This window comes from Onychomys torridus, chromosome 11 (assembly GCF_903995425.1).
Source record: "Onychomys torridus chromosome 11, mOncTor1.1, whole genome shotgun sequence".
NCBI lineage: Eukaryota > Metazoa > Chordata > Mammalia > Rodentia > Cricetidae > Onychomys > Onychomys torridus.
This window is the reverse complement of record NC_050453.1, coordinates 1340523-1362707: the sequence shown is the minus strand read 5'-3', so window position 1 is coordinate 1362707 and position 22185 is coordinate 1340523.

Below are 22185 nucleotides of genomic sequence, written 5' to 3'. Positions count from 1 at the left end.
TATCTGGCATGACTTGAATTCTTTTTAGTGTCTCAGTTTTCCAATTATTAAAATGTGTGTGCTGACATATGACCTTGCATGTAGCCTTCTCTGTTCAGTGTTGCTTCCATTCTCCTCTGGCGGGTGTATCTCTCTCCCTCTCATGGTGCAGCATCTCTCTTTTCAGCACCTGACTGATTGTGATAGGGAGCTCAGGGTCCTGTTCATATTCTGACCTTCCAACACGTTTATTCCTAGCCATTTCAACTGCCTCCCCCAATTCTTGTAAGAGAGGTTACATTTTTCTTCATCTGATAGTTTCTTTGGGAGGAGGGGGGCAAATAGCTGAGCAGTTTGCCTATTGGCTGTCTTGAGACATTTCCAAAAAGAAACTCTGTATCTCCTTGCTAAAGGAGAGAACAATTCATGTCCAACAGATTCATACTTGAAGGGTCTGGATGTGAAATTTTACTGTTTTCTATATATAGAGAGAGAAAATTCTTGTCCTGTAGATCTTAGCAAAGGAAAACAAAAACTGATTTAATCAGACCCTACCAAGAACCCACAGTTTTAACCCTGGAATGAGAATACTTTGTCTGTGTTGCCTGAGTCAACAATCCTACTTACAGATCTAAGGTGGGGGCTGGATTTGCAAGAGTCTAGGGATTCAGAGTTATTCTTGCTACTGAAAAGAGCTGTCAGCACAGAGATTCTACAAATTTCATGGCACTATATTTGGTAGGCAGCATAATAAGTGTGAAGCTTTTTGAATGCTTGTCTTTTTGTTACAAAAAAAAAGTCTATTTTAGGCAGAAAACAAGACTGTAGGATTTTTTGTCTCCTAAAAACTTAAATGTTATATTGAAATTATCATTTTTTACTACTAATCCTAAAGTTTATCAAAAGCAAAAACAATTTCAAATCATCCATGGTATGCAACATGTCCATAATAAATGCTAATGGAACCTGCAAAGTCAGAAAGTCCTCTCCTGGTTTCCTCTATTCTCTTTATCCATCCAGTCCATAGATTCACCACTAATCACCAGTGTGTGCTCCTTGGCCTGAAGAAGCCTCTCCATCTTCCAGGAAAGCTTCTTCTACAACTTTTTTCAAAGAAGGCTAGCCCTTTCAGAGAAACTTCACATTCTCAAATATAGCTCAGGCCACTGGGCAAACTGTCTGTGAAGGGATCATGAATCACTTCATAGGAGGACAAGGATCTCCTCTTCTCCACTTGTGTCCTTGGCTGTCTGGGATAAGATCAGCTTCCAGAAAGATAAGAAACTACATCTAGATGCTACATCCTTGGGTACAACTTTATACTATTTATCCCAGGATTCTCTGCAGAGGCCTCTGTTTAATTAATGAACCACAGTCTTCCCCTGAGGGTACAGTTGGATTAAATAACCTCTCAAACTCTTTCAATTTAGCTAATCTCTAGACCTCATGTGAGTGCTAACATTCAAAAAATAAAAATGTTTTGATAATATAATCAGACACAGTTAATTGAATATTTGCAGAGGTCATACTTTCAAATAGCTTTGGAGGTCAGGTAGACAGAGTGTATGATGAAACAGCCCAACAGAAACATGAAATGTGATAGCAAGCATCATACCCACACTTGCTCACTATATTCATGGCCCCAGTGTTGCATCCAAAGTCATTCTCTGATTTAGTAATTATTGAATCTCAATACCTAATGGATACTGAAGGTCATGTGGCAAATGTTGAGCTAGACACCAAATGGAGAGTAACAAGGGGTGTAGATCCAGAGTTTTAACTCTGTGCATACTTATTAATCAGCCTTCATCCAAAGCAGTATCGATAACTTTTTAGGAGTTTAATGTAAAGAGAGAAATGAGAAGGTTCTGAAAAGGTACTGCCAGTTTGAAGATGAAAACAATAATCAGGACTTTCTTTTCTTCACAGAAATTACACCCAAAACATTAGAACAGGAATAAAAGCCAAAATCTCAATGAACAACAGTAAGAGCAAGACTCTGGGCCAGATATCATACCAAAGCCTGGTCCTAGGGAGATGCAGAGAGGTGTGAGAGGACACAGAAACAGCTAGACTCTAGGAGCACTGGCAAGCGAGGATGAACTGTAGGCATTTTACACTTTTGTCTATCATCTGCTCAGAGACGAACCAAAAAGAACTCAAACTCAAACTCTTGATCATAAGGGGTTAGTTCTAGCTAACAGTATACATATTCCACACCAAAGACATGTAGGAAATCAAAGGATGTTGTTGGGCTCCATTTTATTCAGATAAATCTGAAAACATCTAGGTTTAGAGGCTCATATCTATAATTCCAGCATTCAGAGTCAGAGGTAGGCAAACCACAGCAAGCTCTAGGCCATTTTCAGCTATCAAGTGAGGTGCAGGCCAGCTGCGGCTATGTGGTAGAACTCTGTGTCAACATCACCTCCCTCAACACATAGCATCTTCTTTACTCCATTAAACATAAAAATTCTACCAAGCATTTATAGGACAGAATTAAACTCAACTGAAACCACCACAGACAAAAAAAAAAAAAAAAAAAAAAAGCCAGGCAGTGGAGGCGCACGCCTTTAATCCCAGCACTCGGGAGGCAGAGCCAGGCAGATCTCTGTGAGTTCAAGGCCAGCCTGGTCTCCAAAGCAAGTTCCAGGAAAGGCACAAAGCTACACAGAGAAACACTGTCTCGAAAAACCAAAAAACCCAAAACAAAACAAAACAAAAAACCTCAGTAAAATGGAAAGGATGGAACATTCTCATAAAAAAGAAAGAAGCTAAATGCTGACAGTAGCAAACATGCCATTTCCAACTGGTTTCAAAACCGAAAAATAACTAGTGGTGAACTTAGTAGGAATGTAATGTGTGTGATGTATGTACATACGTGTGAGCATATGTGTGCATGTGTGTGTGTGTGTGTGTGTGTGTGTGTATGTGCGTGCACACACATACATATGTAGATGTTCTAGAGATAGCATGAAACAACTTGTGCAAACCTTTACTTACACCACATGAATTCCCACAGGTGATGACCAATTATTCCTGAACTGAATGCCAATATTCACATGCTCCTAGAAAAATTTCAGTGAGGTTTGTTTCTTCAAGCAACAAAACTGATTCTGAAATTCATATGAAAAAAAAGGAGAGAGAAAATTAAAATATGTAACAGAGAAAGAAGCACTACTATTGCCAAATTCTAAAACACATTACCAAGCTTTGATAATAAAATGTTGGCTACTATGTTAGGATAAACTGGCAGTCAATGAAACAGAAGGAAACTTAGAAGTAGGCCAAGATACTCATGTGACCTTTTGATAAATTCTCCATTTCATATCAGTTAGAGGAGCAGATTATTCAATAATTTTGATGGAAAATTGGGTCACCATCTGGAAAAATTTAAGTTGGATCCATACTTAAACTTTTAGATCAGAATAAATTATAAATAGATAAAGGATGTAAGGATAAAGATGAAGCCATACAAATACCAAAGAAATGAAGACTGAGGGTCTCAGAGAACTAAGGCTGAATGGAACTGAGGCCAGAATGGAAAGACTTTGAACTATATTTTTTAACTATCAAATGTGAAACTGTTGAGTATATTACTTATATATATTTCAAAATGGTAATTAAAGTTAAAAATCAAAGGGGAATTCACCTCAACTAAATGTATTCAATATTCATTTTATTTCAATATTTCTTCATTTGAAAACATGATAATGATATTTAATAATAAACACTACTTTTAATCTTATGTAACATTTTAAAATAAATTTTATATTATTAAATATATATGGAAAAGCAAATGTATATAATAATAAACATTTCATCAAAATGTAACTCTTTTAAAGAGAGAATTTTCTGATCCATGTGTCTGGGATATCTACACATGATCATGATATTTTTAATACATTTGAACACATAATGAGGATCAAAGAATATGCAATAATGGAAAGAGTGAGGGGAAATGAAAGTGACTCCTCGAATCTTCACAAACAGTATTCAAAAGCAGCAGCACACTCCTAGATGACAGAGACAGGGGCATATCATTATCGGGGAAGAGGGAGGTATAAGATAAGGAAATCGAGACTCTGTCAGAACTTTGGCAACAGCTGTTTGCTGAATAGTGAGGGGGTGTAAAATACGGAAAGTTAATTATATGCTTCTTATAGTGATTTGAAATGGACTAAGTGATCTGATTCCATCACTTCACAAACACTGACATATTTTTTCTATCCCTGCAAGGTTGGGCCATCGGGATTTGCCAGGGGGCCCGTGAAGGCAGCCTGCAGCTCAGAGCCTCTGGGTTTTGCCTTAGTGCCATTTACATGATTTCACTGAACACTTTATTCTCAATCAACAGTTACCCCCATGGTTTTGCTTTTGTTTTTGGTTCAGATTAAGAGCTGAAGTCACCTGACTTGCTTAGGGTCACACAGCTAAGAAGTGTGTCAATAAGTAAGATGGAAAATGGCCTGCCTCCTTGTCACTGCAGCCCCAGGCTGTCTAGCTACGTCTGCTGCTTCTTGGGGATGCAGTGAAGGCCGTTCCACAGATGCGGACGTCAGCGTCTGCCCACAGAGCCAATCATCCTCACATTAACCCGATAGATTTCTCAAAGGCAATCTCCGCCTAATTGTGTGTTCTGTGTGCACAGCCCTTTCTTTGGTGTGCGAATGTGAGTGTGTGTAATGATGTTATCTATATGCCGTCGGGGCACCTGCACATTTGCATATTGGGGAAGAACTGAATAAAACATGAGGTGCTTTATTCCAGTGGGATGCATCATCCTCAAAGGATATTTACAAATGTACTCAAGTCCCCCAGAATCAATCAGTCTCTGAATCAACAAAGGTTCTTTGATTCCCAGGGATGTTCCTTACACTAGGACAAATGGTTTCAGGAAACAATGGAGCAGGAAAAGAGCCCCCTCCACACCTGGGAAACTTCACTTTAGAGAAAATATCTAGACTTCCTCTATCTATCTAGACTTCCGGGAGATCATTGCCTGTGCCTTCGGGGGACCACTTTCACTGGGCACCCTCCAAAGGACTTCCGATGGAGGAAAAGGGGGAACAGAAATAGATGCTGATATTGGTGTACTTTGGGATGTCATGTCACTCCTTTTACTGTGTGAACACTGGAGAGCCACGAGCACAGAGAGCCATATGTTGCTTCTGTGAACAATGGGGCCTAATACTGGCCAGCCTCCACTCCTCTTCTGGATACTACAGACAGGATACAGTTTAATTGAATACTTTGTTTCAACTCACAGTTCACTTTAACAGAGTGTGTTTGTTTAGATTTCACAGACCAGGAGCAGAAGTTTAGCTCGATTATGCTGTGAGTCCAGTACTCTTCCCTTATATTATCCAACAACAATGGCTTCCTCTTGCTCTTGGGCTGATATCTAAACTGGCAAGGTGATTAGCAAAGTGACTGGCAAGCCCTTAGCTCCTCTCCCAACTCCTTAATCCCCTCTTCTCACATGCAATGCTCCACACATTTTATTTTTCCCTACCCCCATCTCTTGCCAGGAGCAGGCTATGTCACTGGCTATTTCTCCTGGAATGCTCTGCCCCAGGAGGTTTTTGCTCTATTGGCTCCTTGTCATCACTGAGATTTTAATTCTTAGAAACCCTTTTACCCAGCAGATCTGGTCTCTGCCTCACCTCTTTTTGGTGCTGTGTATTGCTGAGTGCTTTCCTTAGTCATTGCTCTGTGTAATTACCTGATACATTTGTTTTTGTGTTCAGTCTCCCCCAGACAGGATGGAAGAGCTTGATGAAAACCGCAGCCTGTCGCCTTGTTTATTGCTGTTTATGCAGTTCCACAGACAGCATGCCATAAGTATTTAACGAATATTTATTGAATGAGTGAGTGAGAAGCCTCAGAAATGAAGCCTCTTTGCCTTCCTCTATCATCTGCATCCCTTTATCACCTCACTAGTATTTGAAAATGATACCCAAGATTCCCCTTACCTCCTCATCTTGCCCTCCTTCTCTCATTAAATCAGGGGCTCCCTTTGCTCCAGGGGAGAATAAGATTATTACAACACTCATATAAAGGGAGAAAAATAACAGTAACTTCTGAATTGTGAGTTTTTAAATCTTTTAAAATTATGTCCAGGCCATTTTTGGGATCAGAGGTTATGGCCTTTAGGAATCTTGGCATGATACAAAAGTCACAAGCAAGTGAACAAGAGAAGGATTTCTATCCAAGCCTAGAGAAGGGGTAAGATGGAGAGCATGGTGGCAGAAGCAGATGGGAATGCCAGTAGGAGAGAGTCAGAAGATAGGGGGAAGTCACAAACTGATATGTAGAAGATGGAAACTTCTTTCATTGTACTTTTAATTTGTACATCAAGTCTTGTTTATTTCCACCTGACCCGATCTTAGAGAAGAGTTGATTCAGAGTTCTGCCCAGATTGCCATTGTTGCACATCCTGAAGAAGCCAGTAGGTTCAGACTAGAGAAGAGCCAGCCTTATCTGTGCAGGTGAGACCAGGAGGGTTAGGAGAGACATACCAGTGCATTGTAGAGTCACATTGATAAAAGGGAAGTAGGATGTCTAGTTGGATTTGAAATTGATATCAATATTCCCAGAGGAGAAGCAGAAGGAAGCTTGTGATATTTCCTGAGCTCCCACAAGAGGACTGAAAATAACCGAGAGTTTAAAAGATGCCTAGAATCCTCAGGACACTGAGGTAACTGTTTCTGGGATGAGAGCCAGGGACTAAGCTTGTCATATGCCAGTAGAGAGGTGGAGAGCAGCAAGTAACGAGGATGTGTCTTTCCCTTATCCTTAAAATTACACAACCTTTCCAAATGTTAGAGAACCCCAGGATGAAAGGGGGCAGGAAATATAGTCAGCAGGGATGAGCTTCATTCAAAATGTGTCATTCTAACATCCTAAAAGTTAATATGCATGGATGGAGGCTTGCAGTAAGGGGGAAACAAATGGGTCTGGTTATACTAAATTCAAAGTTCTGTGATAGAAGTTTCCATTTCACACATTAGTTTGTGATAAGGGCTTTTTATTCTTTACACACATTGGAAATATATTCAGAAACTTTGGAGGTAATGCCTCTGAGGTCAGTGGTTCAGAAGCTAGCTTGGGATAATGGCTCAAAAAATATACAACCAGCCTACATGGTACCTCTCCTGCCCCAGCTGGTCCTGGGGGTTTCAGGCAAGTGGCCTTATATATATATAACCCAGGTGAGCCTCTCATTATCTGTGCCAGCATCATCCACCATGAAAGCAGTCCTAGGTTTTTATGCCATTGGTTGTGGATGAGTTCTAGAGTTTGAGAAACTTCTGTAAAAGGCTTTTAACCACCTAGCTTGCCTTTCTCATTTTATACAGGAAAAAGTAGATACCAGTGCAGAGGCCACTTGTTGGGATATGAGATGAAGTCCCTATAATGCAGCCATGGCTATGTAACAAACCGGTTGGTTACCTTGAGTTTCAACATCTTAAACCTCAAGAATTTTCCTTTTGTTTGCATGCTGTAAAGTCAGTATTGGGAGGCCAGTTTCTGCTGGTCTCCACTGGACTTGGCTCCAGGGCTGTGTTTTACCATAGGTCTGCTTCACCTGTCTCTCATGCTCTTGACTCAGCAACTACCAGGAGCATGTATTTTTCCTGTAACAGAATACAGGAATTCAGAAAGAGTTGTCTCTTGAGATTGTTGCTAAGAACTGAAACACTCACATTAATGCACATTCCATTGGCTAAACAAAGTCATGGGAAAACATGTTCAGCCCATTCCGCAGGAGAAACTTCTAAACCAGGTGGCCAAGTGGGGTATACATAATTCCAATAAAGAAAGGGCATAAGAGACAACAGTATGTTGACTGACCTTTAGAGCTCTTCTTTAGATTTCCAACCAAATAAATCAAGTACATGTTTCACAGAAATCATGGAACAAAAAACAAATAAAATAATAACAGTTCAGTAGCCAAGAATATCCCTCACCTATCTACAAACTGAAAGTCTTGGTAAAATTTCCTCCAGTAAAAAGAGATTTACAGTTCCAACTTTATCAATTGTTTTTTAATTAAAAATGTATTGAGGTTCTTGAGAGTGGAGCACATAAACTAGCCATGCCAATGCTTGGCACAGACAGCCCAGTATGTGTATAAATTATATCCAGGGTGACTGTGCCTGGCTGGGCAATAGTACGGAGACTGAGTTACTCTGTCTTTGAGTCAGAACTATGGAAACAGAATGCTTAGAGTTTTCAAAACATTCATCACAGGCCCACAGAGGGACAGATTTTCTTTCTCCCTCGGGCTTCTCCTTCAGCAGTTTCAGATACTGACTTTATTTGCCATAAAATGGCTTAACTTTTATCCCAAAGGTGATACAAGAGAAGTCACCGTGATGCCTCTAGGAAATTGTACTTAGGCCCACGTTAGAAACCTGCATGCAATGGCCCCATTCATTGATGACCTGGAAAGAGAAAGGTGACTTCTAATTTGAGTCCTTGAAGTATGGATAGGTGGAGCCCAGTGATATCTAAGTTCTTGTTCTTCATCTATCAGTTCACTGATATCAGCATCAACAGGATAAACATTGTGCCAGAAACCAAAAACGGAGCTGAGCCCCGAGCCCCGGGGTTCAGCTGTCAGCAGGAAAGAGGAATCTGAGCCAAAGCAAAAACAAAAAAGCAAAAAAACAAAAAAACAAAACTGAGAACAAATTTGAAAAATGCACAAGTATGTCTTCAACATGAAGAAATGATGTCAAATTCCTTTTGTTCTCCTTTGCAAAACATGATGAGGTGAGAACTGTTTGCCTCTTGCATGATGCAGAACTGATCTGATGAGTCTGTACTGAAAGATTGTAGCATGGTCTCGATAGTAGGAGAGGAGAAGTTGTCTTTCTGTCTCCTATAGAAGAGTGTTGGAAGCTGCCAACCTTGGTCAAAAACAGGTTGGGAAGGCCCTCTTTGATGTAGAGAACATTCTGGTTACTGAAACAGGGAATGAGTTCATGCAGAAGAATGTGCTCTATTCTGGAAGTCACTCATGGCCGTGTGACCATTAGGAAATATCTTCTCCTCTGCCCCCATCCTGCCCTTCCTTCCTTCCTTCCTTCTTTTCTTTCTTCCTTCCTCCCTTCCTTCCTTCCTTCCTCCCTCCCTCCCTTCCTTCCTCCCTCCCTCCCTCCCTCCCTCCCTTCCTTCCTTCCTTCCTTACATATTTCCTTCCTTCCTTCCTTGCTTATTTCCTTCCTTCCTTCTTTGTTTATTTCCTTCCTTTCTTCCTTGTTAATTTCCTTCCTTCCTTCCTTCCTTCCTTCCTTCCTTCCTTCCTTTCTTGCTTCTTAACTTGAAACATCAGAGGCTTAAATCTGCCAAGCTCTAAGTTCTTTACCCAAAGCAAGAATCTCTGGACCCAAAAGTCTCATTGGTTGCCTACCATGCAGAGTAGTCCTGTGTAACAGTCTCACCCTGTGCTATATGGTATTCTGAAAGAGTAAACAATTTGGAAATAGAATCTTCAAGTTTGAATTATAGTCCCACAGGAATGTGAATTTGAGGGCATCACAATTTCCATGAAGTCCTTTTGCAGTCAAAGTATGTAGGCTTAAAAACAGGAAGCTAAAGATCACTCCTGAGACATCCAGTACAGGAATCAGTACAGAAGGAACTGTGTCACAACTCCCACATCTCTGTTCCATGCTTGATTTCATGATGACCTTTTGAATACAGCACTGCTTGTCAGTGCTCTACTCAAAGCACTTGAAGCAGGAAAACGGACTCAAAGTCATTCAGACATGTGACATGGCCCTTCTAGGGTCTCTATGTCATCTCTTTGGTCCCTGGAAAAGCTCAGGGTTTAATGGGACAGGCATAAATTTCTATAGTAGAAAAAGCACAGACTTTGCTGTTAGGTCCACCCAGTGTCAACTATCAGATCCTAGGAATGTTCACTGGGTAAGTCTATCCACCCATCTGTCCTTCCATTCATCCATCCATCCATCCATCCATCCATCCATCCATCCATCCATCCATCTATAAGTCATGCCCCAAGTGATTGCTATGTTCCAGACATGGCTGTCTAGGTACATGAGCTACAATAGTTAGTAGAAGCATAGGCTCTGCTTCAGAGTGATGATTTCAGTGGAAGGGTCATAGGGGTTCTCAGTTACATTATAATGAGATCAGTGTTAAAGTCAAAGTTAGCACAAGGCATTATGGGACATCAGAGTGGTTTTTTCTTTGTTTTAAAAAAAAATCTATACATCATCCATTTCTTTCAACATTCCATTCATGAAAACACTTTTTTCTTCCCTCTTTGTGACAGTGGCCATTCTAAAAGGACAGGTAGAATAGGATTGCACCGTGGTCTCAGTTTGTATTTCTCTGATGATTAATTCATGTTGGACATTTCTAAATATCTTTCAGCTGTTTGGATCTCTTCTTTCAAGAAAGTCCTGTTCATATGTTCTGCCCATTGTTTACTTAAGTTATTTGTTTCTAGCTATTGAGTTGTTTATGCTCCTTATCTATGTTAGATATTATTCCCTTATTAGATAAGTGGTTTTTAAATATGTCCTGTTGACCTGCAGCACTCTCTGTGGGCAATCTTTGTGCAGAGGCATCTTGTCTTCCTGGAATTTCTTTTGTCCGTGTTATGTGTAATAGTGTCTTCTTGCTTGGAACTTTTTCTGTCTTTTTTCTGCCTTTTTCACCTTTGAATTCCATCCGATCTTCATTGAGATCAAGTACTGCAGTAATTTCTTGTGCATTTTATCCTACAATTTTAGTTCTTATGTTTAAGGATTTTACCCTTGTGGAATCAATTTTTAAATGAAGTATGAGATAATTTCTAGCATCATCTTTTTGTGCATGAATACCCAGTTTTCCTAGTACTATTTATTGAAGTAATGGCCCTTTGTCCTTTACTCACTGCATGTTCTTGTCATCATTATTGAAAATCAGTTGATAGGAATCATTGGGGGGAAAGTTGGTATAGACATTTTGAATAATTGCATGGAGATTCCTCAATGAAAAAGAGTGGAACTGCCATGAATTCCAACAACCTTATGCATATGTGTGTGTATGTGTACGTGTGTGCATGTGTGTGTGTGTCAAAGAGGTATCTATACTCTCATATTCACTCAGCATCATCCACATATCCATGCCATCAATTGATGAATGAATAGAAAATATGGACTATACATTCACATGCATATATACAATACATATATAGAGTACATATAGAGTACAATAATACAATACAGTCTTTTTCAAAAAAGGAAATTCTGTTATCTGTGACAACACCATATTGGAAGATATTGAGTTAAATGAAATGAACCAATAGAAGATCCACATGATATTATTTATAGCAAAGGGTAAGAAAGTGAAGACTGGAATTGGCCTGGGAAGGAAAGGTGGGAAAGGAAGCATACTGACGAAATGCAGACCTGAGAAGTGCTTTAGTGACCCACTAAAAGGTGACTGCAGTTCATAATAATAAGTTCTGTGTCTCAAAATTGCTCGAGTACATTCTTTGATGCTATCACTGAAAACAAAAATAAATTAGTGATTTGATGAATATGTTAATGAAAGTAATCGTCTTTGTAAGATTAAATCATCACATCCATGAAGAATAATAAGAAAAACATAACAACACTAGTAGAGAATGTCAATGAGTATTTCCTTTATTACAATGCAATTAAATAAACAGAGTTGAATGCTATTGGCTTAGTAAGCCACATAGACATCACCAACCAGCACAGACTGTAGTCACCATCTCATTGTATACACTGAGATTCCAAGTGGCCACACAGCTTACACAGTCCCTAATGAAGGAATTGGGAGATTCTTAGGCTATACACATTCGTCAGTGTCACATGACGCTTTCTCCTCCACAAATGGGAGCACATATATCTCATTTTTCTTGTGGATTATGTCACAATCCAGAAGAATTTTCCCAAGATGAAATGATCAAACCACGAGGTTGATAATTTCCTCTTGAGTTGCCTCCTTGTCCCTGTGAGTTTGCTGCAATTCCTGGTGAGGAAGGTCTCCAGGAGAGAGGGTGACAGGCTTTGCCAGGAGGACTGTCCCACACCCCTGGCAGCTCCAGTTTACATGTACAAGTTATCTCGGTTTTGAAAGACTCAACTTTATATATCTTCATATATTTGAATATGAACATATTTCATATCATGCCCCTGTGTCTGGGGCACCGACTATTTTTGAGCTACTAGGCTTTGCTCCTTTTCTGATGTATCTAAATACAAGGGTATGTAGAGGAAGCCAAGCACATAGCATAACTCAGGGGTGGCAATGTGGCAGCCCACCACATCTGCTGGTGAGCTGCATTCCTAATGATTTTCTCCAAATAATGTAAACACTATTTTTTCCAGAGAAAATGAAATATGAGAGCTCCATGTTCCACAGATGATGGGGAGAACTCATAAAATATTTTAATCTTTCCTTGTCAGACTTCAGAAATGTGGACAGCTTTGTCCTCATTTTCTTTATGTCCTGGACTTCTAATTGAGGGAGCTGGCATCAATTATGCATGTGAGTACTGCTGGGGAGGGAGCAGGGATAAATATTTGGAGGTGTTGTTAGCCAGACATCACTTCATCTTTGTGTCACCGTAATTCCCCATATTGTGCAGCTTTAGATTGGAACATATGGCACCAAGGTAGGTAATGAGAACAACAATTTCCTGAAACAACATTATAACTTTTCCCTCTTTATGGTCACATTTAGTTACAGTATATGCTGCCATTTAGGCACAGAGCTTTATGAAAGCAAATCTCCAAAAAGAGAGAATGCAGAGCAGAGGCCTAGAATGGCCGAGGGCCTAGGGCTGGAGCAACCCTGCAGGTGAGAATTGGTGGCATGGCCAGTTGGTTTTGCTTCTGTAATAATCCCATTTTCACAGGGTCCTGGAATAGCAAGATTCCCTGAGTTCATGTTACATTGGATCTCCAAGTTACTTCCTTTTCCTGCTTCCTCAGGGGCCAAGCTGAAGATGGTCATGGTCTGAGACAGACTGAGGTCATGATGCAAAGACCAATAATAATTGCTCAAGTGCATTTGACATGTCTACTTGGAATTGCACATGGGATAGCCATTGCCTTTCTACTACCCACAGTGAGTCTCAGGCCTGAGTTCATGTTACATTGGGTCTCCAAGTTACTTCCTTTTCCTGCTTCCTCAGGGGCCAAGCTGAAGATGGTCATGGTCTGAGACAGACTGAAGTCATGATGCAAAGACCAATAATAATTGCTCAAGTGCATTTGACATGTCTACTTGGAATTGCACATGGGATAGCCATTGCCTTTCTACTACCCACAGTGAGTCTCAGGCAGAGGCTGTTAATGGAGCAGTTGAGCTTAACAAAGATGCCAATTCACATTAGCCACTTCTGTGGAGGAATCTGAAACTATAGCATCCACAACAGGGCCTGCTCTGCTCTGTTCCTATCACCACAGTGGGGCAGCTCAGTCAGTCAACTAGCAAGTGAGCAAAGAAAGTCTCCCCCCATGGTGCTAAGATGAATACAGATTTTATTTTAGTACAAATCCCAGGCACCACATAATGTATTCTTAGAAATAATGCTAGCTATTCTAGAGAGCTCAGTTTTGAATGGAAAATAATAAGGAGCAGGGGGGCAAGAATTAAGCAAACAAATGACAAAGTTAAAAGGTACAGCAGAGTAACAAGAAGAAAGAGGGAGGAAAATTCAGCTCCTGTTTTAGGTGTATGACATATTACCTCAATCTGCACCAGACTTATAGGCAGGAATAACACAAATGAGCAAATGCAGGCAAGCTTGGAGATCAGCCTATATAAAAGCCCAGGGAAGTGAGCAGTCAGATAGTAGACTCTGGACAGGGTGGGAAGAGAAACCACACCATCAGTTTGACATTGCAGACAGGCCTAGACAGGGAGACAGCGTTTCAGTGGACAAAGAGAGAAGCAGGCAGATAAGCCACTGTAGGGAGCAACATGGCTGAAGCCCAGAAGGAGCAAAATGCCTCAGGTGCCTGGGGAGCAGTATTCAGCACCTGTGCAGACTTCTGGAAATGAGTGGTTTCAAGCTGAGGTTTCTTAGGATAATCTCAGGAAAAAATACCAGCACCAGGAACATATTGAGAACGGTACATAGTATGTAATTATTGTGAGTGGGGCATTTGATTTGAGGAGAAGCTTAACACTCAGCTTCTCATTTTAGATAGAGTTCTTAGAGATGACAGTGGGTAGTTCAGTGCTATGGAAAGGCTCAGGAGATAACATGCTCAATGTGCACACCCAATCTATATGCTTGGAATCCCACAATAAATGCTAACTGCCAGTCACTATAATCTGAAAGTGTTATAGTTAAATAAAGCCCATTTCCCCTTCCCTGATAAATTACAAGTCTCACAAAGACAGAAAATAGATTCATCTTTTTAAATAATAGTCTTTGCTCAATGTTCCTACAGTACTGGCACTTGGAGATGGGATCAGTACTTGTAGAGGTAAGTAAATAAGAAATGGAAGATGTGGAAGCTGGAGAAATGGATCAGTGCTTAAGAGCAGTTGCATAGGACCTAGGTTCAGTTCCAAGTACCCACATAGTGGCTCACACTGGTCTGTGTGAGAAACAAATGAAATGGAGTTTGTGTTTCATAAAAATGTTTTTAAAAATATTTTTATCCTGCAGCCAGCCAGAGATATATCACTAAGAAGAAAAGCAGAAGTTATTTTCCAGTGAATACATCCAGGAAATTCATCACCACAGCAGGAAACTCAGTGTCCAGTGCCCTGTGCAGAGGCAGAAGCCAAAGGAGCCAACACAAAACAGTGTGAGATGTTACTGTTCATGGGAAGTGGTGAGTGCGGCCAACCCAGCCATGGTGTTCTCTTTTTTCTAGAAGTGCTCAGTTTGCAATCAAACAATGAACAAACGGCCTGAAGATAACTTATTCTCCTTGTAGGGTGGACAACAAAAGGCAAAATAGTGGGAGAGAATTCCACCCTTTAGGGCTGGCTTTTTCTGGTCAGCTGCAGGCACTCTGCTGCTCCTTATTCTACATGTGCTGGCCAGTAATTCCAGCCCTCCACAGTTCAGTCCTCCCCAACAGCACATGCCCAAATCTGCAGAAAGCAAAGCTTCTCAGACTACACCGGATCCCAGGTCCAACTTAGGAACTCCAGGCCTCCCTCCTTCTGCCCTCCCACCTCCTCCCTGGTGAATGGACTACAGAGACTTCTCACTCACAGTCCATTGTTTGAAAGTTTGTGTCATACACATATTGATCCTGCCTCTTGCTCACAAACAGAATCTAGATGTTGAAGCACTCCTTTAATCAAAAGTAAATTATGTACAGGCCATGCAGGTCAGTTCAGCCAGCCTCGAACAAAAGGCAATCCATCACTTATTCCTAAATGTCAGTGGAATCTGGGGGTCGATACAGGCACCAATGTGGATTATGTTTATTATTTTTCTGTAAATATCAATGCTGAGAAATTGTTGGTGGTAGCACACAAGTGCCCTGGAAAATCAGAATATCACCTGGGGTTGTGGTTGGGTGGCGGAATCAGAAAATAACTAGGGTGCATAGTAGGATGTTGGAATCCAAAACTAACCTAGGTATGTGGTGGGATAGTGGAATCTGATCCAAAACAGGTAATGATAAATGGTAAATGATCAAGGCTGCCTGTCGTAGTTACTGTCCTATTGCTGTGGGGAAACACCATGACCAAGGTAACTTATAAAGGAAAGTATTTAATTGGGAGCTTGCTTACAATTTCAGAAGGTGAGCCCATAATCATTGCAGAAAACAGGGAAGCAGAAAACAGGGAAGCAGACAGACATGGTATTGGAGGAGTGGCTGAGAGCTCACATGTAAACCTAAAGTTTCAGGTACAAAGAGAGAAAGAGAGAAAGAGAGAGATTAGGCCTGGCACAGGATTTTGAAAGTGGTCCTATGAGGACCACTTTCTTTCAAACCACCATACTGTCCTTGAGGAATCCAGTAAGCATTTGAATACACAATACAAGAAGCATTAGGGGTTGAGGGCAGAAAGGGCAACTGCAAGGCCCAAGTCACATGAGTAGATATCCAAGTTATATGGGTAGATGACCACTGTGTATGGGTATAGGCCTCTTTGTGGTCCAAAGATCACAAGCTTCAGATCTGACACTCCAAGGGCTTAAAATTCATATCAATTATCATTTCTTTCTGAGATCTGGTATCTCATTTTATGAAGTGAAGTTAATAATGCAGCTGCATTAGTTGGGAAAGGCTAGATTTGGCTGCAATAACAAATGACCCCCAGAATCTCTGAGGCTTAAAGGGAGATGTTATCTTTTATAGTTGTTTAGGTTGAGTGGTTTTGCTTGTGTTTTGAGAGGGTTTAGTTGTGAAAAAAAAATCACTATGTAGCTCACTTTGGATCTCAAACTTGTGATACTCTTACCTCAACTGGGATTACAGAGGTGAACACATGCCTAGCTAAAATAGACATCATTTCCTCTTATACTGCTTGTCCATCATGGATCAAGGAACGGGGTGTTCTCTCAGTCAGGTGCTTGCCTTTCCTCTCAATCAGGCAGTTCTTTACTCAAGCTGTTCAGATAGTATGCTCTTACAGTATTGGGGAGGAGGAGACTGTTCATAGTTACCAAGCATCTCTCCTAATTCTCACAGAGCCCCAGGTTTTGATGTGAATTAAAAAGAGCATAGTGACAGGGACATGGCAGGAAGTCATTCAAAAACTGCTGGCACTTTCTCAACCCTTTGCCATCAGGCTCTGAAGGCTAGAACTGATCTGAGAGAAGATATGGTGCCACTGTAGGTCAGATGAAGGAGGGTGAGTGGGCTTTTGAGATTAATGTCAAATGTGAAGAGTTGAAGTGATAACACCCTCCTGGAGGTGGTGAGAATATTCCCATCAAGTGGCTATAAGGACAATTTATGTCTACAGACTTACATGAGATCTTGCATTTCTGGATAAAAGAGAAAATCTGCTGGGAGAGAGGCAGGTGAATCCCGTCTATTTACCATAAAAAAAAAAAAAAATCCAGGTAAAGCTGTGGCAACACCTCAGCTGAGTATCCCGAGTGAGTGGCATTGCTGCTGCCTCCTTCCCTTGGGGTCTCTTCAATCTCTTTGTACCGTCATTTCCTTGGGCAAATTTGTGGGTTTTCTATTCTGGATAGGGTAACATGAGACCCCATACCTAGGGCCATTATTCAGAAACCTTGCCCTCTCATTTATAAAATGGAAGCATTCAAATTCATCACGTATAAGGTCTTTTTCCAAACCAAACTTCCAGTTTTCTGAAGAACTCCAGCCATGAACAACAGTTGCTCTCCAGTGTACAAGATAACTCTAATCAGAGGATCTTAGAATTTTGAATTCCATCTGTTCATTCTTGTGTTTCATGGAGTTAATTCTGCAAAGGCTAGAATGGAAGGGGGGAATGAAAATAGAATGGTTGTAAATAATGGGAGTTATTTTAATGTATTTGAAATAATTAAAATATTGAGCCCAACCTGGACTTCATATTTTGAGGTCTAGGAAATCCTCTTAGGCCCCTCAGAGGGTTCTCCCCCACCTTGGTGAGTGGGGGCTAAGGGAAAGGTACAAGTTTGCTTGGAAGCAATGGGAACCAGTAGCATCTAGCTCCATATCATGGGCAGGGTCCTCATCACTAAGAGGACTGGATGATCTAAACATGTGCTCCATGAAAGTTTGCAGAACAAACACAAGCCCTTCAGAGGCAAAATGATCCCACACTAGACTCCATTCATAGCCACTTCTAATTTTACTCTTGTCAATCAAAGTTCTCTCCCTTATGTGTGTCTCCATATTTCTCTCTCCTCTATCAGTCAACATAGATGAAACCAGAGCATACATAATCTTAGTACAGGAACTTTCCGAGGTTGTGATAACTGCTTTCCCCACCTAGTGTCCAGACTTGAAGGCCAACTCCTAAGAGGGAACTTCTCCATAGATATGTAAGAAGGTTTGTTCTTCTCAACTCTGTGGGTTTGACCTAGGCACTGGGAAGACTTTTTCCTGCCCTCTTTTGCTAAGAAAAACAGTAATTTATAAAAGGTCACAAAAAGTATATATATTCCTACTTGGGAGTTCTCAAAAGAAATTGAACAAGGCTTCCAGAGTGTCTAGCTTTAGAGAAGTTTTAGAACCAGGCACTGCTTATCACAGTTCAGAGAACATGATAAGTTATGTCTGTTTGCTTAGCTTCAATTCTCTTGCATGAAAATGATAATAACCCTTTCCAGGAGATCTTTAACACAAAGCCCATGGTCAGAACCACTCTTATCAAACAAATCTTTATCCAGGGGTGCCTATATTGACATTCCACACATGGTTTTCAGTTTCTAAAAAAATTTAACAAAGCAGAAAAAAAAAATCTGGTCTTGTTCCACTTCTCCCTTGATAATTAAGAAGTATTATCCATTACTATTATTGTTATTAAAAAGAATACTAGATAGGACAGGAAAAATGACTAGGCAACTAAGAATTCCTGCTGCTCTTGCAGAGAATCTGAGTTCAATTCCCAGAACCCACATTTGGCAGTTCACAAGTGCCTGTAAACCCCAGCTACAGGGAGATTCAATGATTCTTCTCCATGAGTACCTGTACTGTGTATAGATACCCCAATACACACATTCACATAATTAGAAATAAAAATAAATCTTAGAAATATAAGATGCTAAACAGGAGTGTTTCAGGAGCTTTATCTAGATCAGTTTTGCACTAATTGATGCTAGAAAAGTGGCAGTTATATTTGCTGAGTGACAGCAAAGTACAGAACCATAAGTTAGAGAGGGAAAGAGGGTCGAACAAACAGAAAACTTGGCCTCCCTCTTGAAATTCTAACAGATCGAGTGCAAAGGCTGTCTCGGACAAAAGACCTTTAGATGTAAGACGCATGTATCTGTTAGCACAGCACCCCTCCTTGCTGTTCCTAGTAGTTCTCTGTATTAACAGATGGACCTTCGTCACAGCTGTTCTCTGTGTGGAGGATGCCACTGAAAGATTCTTCTGAGGGTTCAGGAGGTGTGACTGAAGCTTTACATGCTCCTTAAAATCAGTGGAATTGAATAAATAAAGGATGCATATTGTTTAGACTGACTGGAGGGTCCTTGTCAAAGACCCTCACAAGGAGATAGAAGGTAATGTTTGTGCTATGTATCTGATAACCCCAAGTACCTCTGTGATGCAGATCCTATGGGTATAGAGGACATGACTGCCAAGGTGCCACAGGTAATGTGGGAATCGCCCTTCTAGAGACTTGCTCCCAGACTCAGGGTAGCTCTTTGCATGGTCTCCTGGTCAGCTTTTGTCTGAACAGAATTTCTCTAAAGTAAGGCCTGTTGGAGCACTGCATATTCTAAGAGTACTGTTTCCTATTAGAGGGCTCCAAGTAGAGGCCAAAAGAGCTTGCAGGGCATTAAACACCTGACCTGTTGTGGAATAAATGGTGGCAGGCATTTTTTCCTCACACTCCTCTCCTTTTGAGGGGATCAGATAAAGCAGTTGCTTTGCCTCTTCCGGGTGCCTCATGGGGTCCTACTGCATCTCTGGGCCATGCAATGGAGTGAAGAAAATGTGAAGTACTGAGACAAGCAAGAAAGGGTGGCATGCCTCATTTATGTGTATTTCTTCAACTCCAGATCCCTTCTGATCCTCGCACAGGACTCTTTCCCCTTGGAGGAGACAGTACTCCTGGTTTCTTCCACATTGATTCCATGACCTTTGAGGTGCTTCCTCTGGGAGAATCCAGATGTGCTGTGGCATGAGAGAAGTTTTTCTAGGGATGTGCCATCTAGTGGCCTCTATGGTGAACTGCAGCCTACCTCTGCCTGCCCGTTGCTAAGGGCAGCAGCTGCAGCAGTTCATCTCCCTGTCTTGAGGCAGAGAATTATGGGATGTTTACACTGAGAGCGACCCCCAGAGATTTCCTGTCAAGACATCTGCCTCCAACCAGCACGAACAATATGTCTTATGCTTATAGTGTTGTATAAAACAGTTACAAATAGTACCACTGTTAATTCTCACACCAGCCCCATGCATTTTGATGTAATCATTATTTCCATTTTAAAGATGAGGCAATGATCACTCATAATTTAAGTTTCTTGGACAAAAATCACAATATCTCCCTTTCAAGTCAACTGTTTGCTGACCTCAGGAAAATATGTGGGCATTTAGAGATTTGAAAGAGCCTGAGCTGCCCCATCTCACATCTGAGTTTTTGCTGGAAAAATAAGCCAGTATTTGGAGCTGATGTTACATTAGTAGTTTTGAGTTATGAGTGAATTTATTCTACTTACAAGCTGATTTTCAAATTTCTCTTTCAGTGGGACAAAGGGTCTTGGGGAAGGGGTGAGAAAGAATTGGCATGGGCCAACTATGGGGAGGAGGGACCATAACCAGCAGCTGGGCTGGTGGGGCACCTGGGAATACAGGAAAGGAGAGAGTATCAGAAGAGGTCTTGTATGAGGAAATTAAGCCGGATATAACCCTGATGTGAAATCACTGGGCACATCTAAAGTCCTTGCTTTAAATATTCAGCAGTCTTCAGGGAGAAAACGAATTAGCCAATGGGGTCATCTGACAGCAGAATGAAAAGAGTGTTTGAAAGTAGGAAAAAAACCTACCATTCACTCACTCAGCAGCTCCATTAGAGGCTCTGGTTTCTCACAGGAGATTGAAACTGCTACCTGTGTCTGTACCCTCTGACCCACTCCTGTGTGCATATATGTTTAAGCATGTTTGTGTGTGTGCAAGTACACGGGAGGGAGGGAGTATGCAAGTGTGTATGCACATGTGTGGAGGCTGAGGCCAACAGCGGGTGTCCTCCTCAGTGGCTGTCCATTCTGTGTTTTGAGACAAGGTCTTTCACAGAATCTGGAGCTCATTGATTTGGCTAGTCTAGATGGATAGCAAGTACCAGGGATGCTCCTGTCTTTGCCTTCCCAGCCCTAGGATTAGGCCTACACCCCCTTGAAAAGGTCTTCATGATTTTTCAGCCAGCACTTTACTGACTGAGCCATCCCCCAGCCCTCCTACCTACCCTTGTTCTGGCCCAAGCCACCCACCACCCACTTTCATTCTATCCTCTCAGGTGCACACTGGAGGACAGAGTCCTTGGTAACCTGTGCCACCCCAGAATAATCTCAGGCAGAGATGCAATCCTGTCTGCTTTGGTGTTAAAAAGGGAGGCATTGTTAAGGGAGGCCTTGATTTACTGGCTGAAATGTCAAGCTTGGGACTTTTTTTTTAGATCATTGCTTGTTAAATTAAAGAAAAATACATTTTAATAAAGGAAAGAGCTATATCCATGTTTTGGGGGCTGGAAAGGAAGGTGACTTGGATGAAGACAGATAATGATGGGAGTCTGTCCACATAGGCACAGCCTTTCTCCTGAGTTCTCTAAAATCATATTCAGAGCTCTTATACCTGGAGGTTGGAAGCAGGAGGCTACCTGTGGCATCAGATGTAATCTCTGTGATGCTGCTGCTTTCTTTTCCATGATGATCTCCCAAGAACCAGGAAGTCTCAGAGAAAGACAGGATCAGACTGCTCCCAGTGTGCCCACTGCATTGAGGGTGAGCTGAACTGGTCTCCTCAAGCACACATGTCCCCTCAAGCTCATCCCTGTTCCTCAGCCTGCTCATCCACCCCAGGAGGACAGTGGAGAACCACCTCCAGGTTCATTCATAACCCAGACCCTATCTAAAAACTCAAGCAACGTGTTGAGCCCTTTCCTCATGAATGGATTTCAGTCAGTTCCAATTCTCAGAGATACTTCCTTTTCTTCTCAGAATTTAGGAAGTCTGGTAATGTCCACTGCAGGGAACCACACTCAAAGCAAGAACTTGAGGAAAAAGAAAAGCCAGATTTTCATCTTATCATGCTGGTCTTCTTCCACATGGTCTGTAACACTCAGAGGAACCAGGGAGTTCTTCCCCTGCCAATTGTCACACAGCATTTTGAGGAGATATATTCAGAGCCAGTAAAGATGACAGAGGTGTGCTGGTGCTGGACCTCAAACCCAGAGACTCCACACTCACGTGTGCTAGTCTTGACTTGCCTTAGCAGCAAGAATGCCTCCCAGAGCACCGGCATTAAGATCTCATGTTCATTCACAAACCTTGTTAAAGGGTTTGTTATAAACCAGGAATTCTGGGTAAATATTTCTGCACTTGAGGGA